At 38.8% G+C, this 2,575-nt stretch overlaps 1 long non-coding RNA gene across 1 annotated transcript; it reads right to left on the minus strand.

Moving 5' to 3' along the window:
• Nucleotides 1-1,596: 1,596 nt before the first annotated feature.
• On the minus strand, nucleotides 1,597-2,346 carry LOC132589338 (uncharacterized). The gene is made up of 2 exons (XR_009556581.1): nucleotides 2,063-2,346; nucleotides 1,597-1,967 (listed from the first exon to the last, which is right to left on the minus strand). It is a non-coding gene; the product is annotated as an uncharacterized LOC132589338 (long non-coding RNA).
• Between the last annotated feature and the right edge of the window lie 229 nt (nucleotides 2,347-2,575).

Below are 2,575 nucleotides of genomic sequence, written 5' to 3' on the forward strand. Positions count from 1 at the left end.
TGTCCTTAGCATGGCAGCGTAAGTTATTGCTGTTCCGGTAATCTGGCCGCCTCATCCACCAAAATTCTCCTGTCTAATAAATATGACTAAGAGGTTGCTTTTTACTAATCAGGTAAGAAGGAACGCTTGGGGTCCTTTTATATTACTTATATATCATGTTGCAGTGAGGCTGTGGTCTGATACTTCTTTGGGAGTAAGCAGGAGGCATTTAGTAGAAAAAGAGGTGCCAGAGCTCATTAGCACAACTCATTTGCATATGCCACACACTCAGGACATCACCGGAAGGTGTACTCAATTATATCAGGTCAGTGTCATCTACCTTACAATGCTTCTGGAATTATAATCGTCGTAATAAAACCTTACTCCCATCATACTTTTAAATTTACTTTCTCCTCTGTGGCCTCAGTGGCATGATGAAGATTTCCATCTGTCTGCTTTATATGTTTTGGTCATTTTCCCATTCTTTGTGGGGAAAAATATGAGAAAGTTTGTCAAATCTTAGAGTTCAGCAAAATTCTCACAGGGGGGTTGAACAATGGAGCCCAGAAGCAATTATTGGAAGGGGGGAGTAAGAAAGAAAGAGCACACTAAAATTTAGAGGTTCTAGAGCTCTGCTCCTGTGAGCTCTTGCCCAAAATGAGACCTGGGAGTGAGGCCCTCTTGAATTTAGCAAGATACTCTTCTAAATACCCACACTTAGAATTGGTCTGCCAATGTGACAGCACCATTTAATTTCTCTTTCAGCTAGCAGAGTTTACTTATTCATTTTAATTTGCCTCTTGTTACCTGATATTCCAGCAGTAACAGGCAGATCAGTGTTTAAATGCCTTTTATTAATTGGCTTGCTGTGTGCACAATCTTTCGTTGTCTTTTAAGGCAAGATATTCTTCAGTCATAAAGTGGTTGGTATTAGAAGGACATTTTCTTTCTGGTGCAGGTTTCCCCCAGTGAACTTTTCACTAGGGATGCTTAGGAAATCCATCTCTGCTGAATTTCTCCTCAGACATCAACATATTGGAACCTGAAAGCCTGCTGGGGCTGAATTTCTGGAATTTGCTCATAGAAAGAAGATCAAAATCAAAGACACTGAGGCTAGAGTTGCCAAGTCCAATTCAAGAAATATCTGAGGACCTTGGGGGTGGAGCCAGGAGCAATGACGTAACAAGCATAATTAAACTCCAAAGGGAGTTCTGGCCATCACATTTAAAGGGACCGCACACCTTTTAAAATGTCTTCCATCTATAGGAAATGAAGAACAGGGGCACCTTTTTGAGGGGCTCATAGAATTAGACCCTCTGGTCCAATCTTTTTGAAACTTTGGGGGTATTTTGGGGAGAGGCAGTAGATGCTATGCCGAAAATTTGGTGCCTTTACCTAAAGAAACAGCCCCCTCCCCAGCGCCCCAGATACCCACGGATCAATTCTCCATTATTTCCTATGGGAATAAGTCTCCATAGGGAATAACAGAGTTCCCAGCAGACATTTCCCTCCCCTCCCCTGCTTTCGGATGACCGGGGGATCCCCTGCCCCCACCTGAGGATTGCAAACCAAGAAAAATGTGTTCTTTGAAAATTAATCATAACACTTAAAGAAGACTTTCAAATTCACTAATCTTATTTATGAAATGAAAATTACTTAGAGAACTAAAGCACTCTTTCAATAGAGCACTTAAAGCCATTCACAAAACAAATATACTTATATAAACAAAACAACAATAAAGAATTCAGTCTGAGGTAGAAAAGTCCATCACATAGGAGTCCATACGGATGCACTACGCAAAAGTAGTTTTTTGTTGACATGCAGACTTCTCCTCGCAAAAATAGATAGGATATTCAATGATGCTATGAATGTTCTGTAGAAAGAATTCAGATATTGAAAAGAAGTACTATTGATAACACGATTCCCAGGTAAAATTTCATGTTTCCATTAATAACTTCTTCTGATCAATATACTTCAATAATCTGGAACTAAAACATATTTATGCAAAGATAATGCATTGCTGAAAAGAATCAAGAAACAAAAATAAAAGCACAGCTAAATTTATATCAACAAATACACTCACCCAATGCTCAGAGGTAATTTACATGCAGTAAGTCAATTTCTTACAGTGGCATTAGCAGTTCTCAAAGGGAAAGATACATAGCCTCAGCCTTATATATAGTCAGGTGATAATCTGAGTTGCACTTAAGGGCACCAATACAGAATTTAACACTGGTAAGATATCAAAACATACTAAAGTATCATAGAAAAGGAGTGAAATCAAGAGCCGCATTTAGTCCAAAGGGAATAGTTGAACTTTTGAATAAAGTATGTTTCCTTTTGCAACAATAATTTGTGCACATCTTTTACATCGTGTGAACCATTCTGCTGTATTTTATATACAATGCCACCCCTAAGTAACTTAGGATCATGATCAGACTCAACCATGTGACTCACTATTGGAGCCTCCATGACCTTCATCTTAACGCAAGACAGGTGGTCAAGGAAATGGACCTTAAAGGGTCTCATTGTTGATCATATGTAACATAACATACAGCTACAACGTAAATAATAAATTATTCTGGAAGATTCACAG

Source organism: Heteronotia binoei, chromosome 21 (assembly GCF_032191835.1).
Source record: "Heteronotia binoei isolate CCM8104 ecotype False Entrance Well chromosome 21, APGP_CSIRO_Hbin_v1, whole genome shotgun sequence".
In the NCBI taxonomy this organism is placed as follows: domain Eukaryota; kingdom Metazoa; phylum Chordata; class Lepidosauria; order Squamata; family Gekkonidae; genus Heteronotia; species Heteronotia binoei.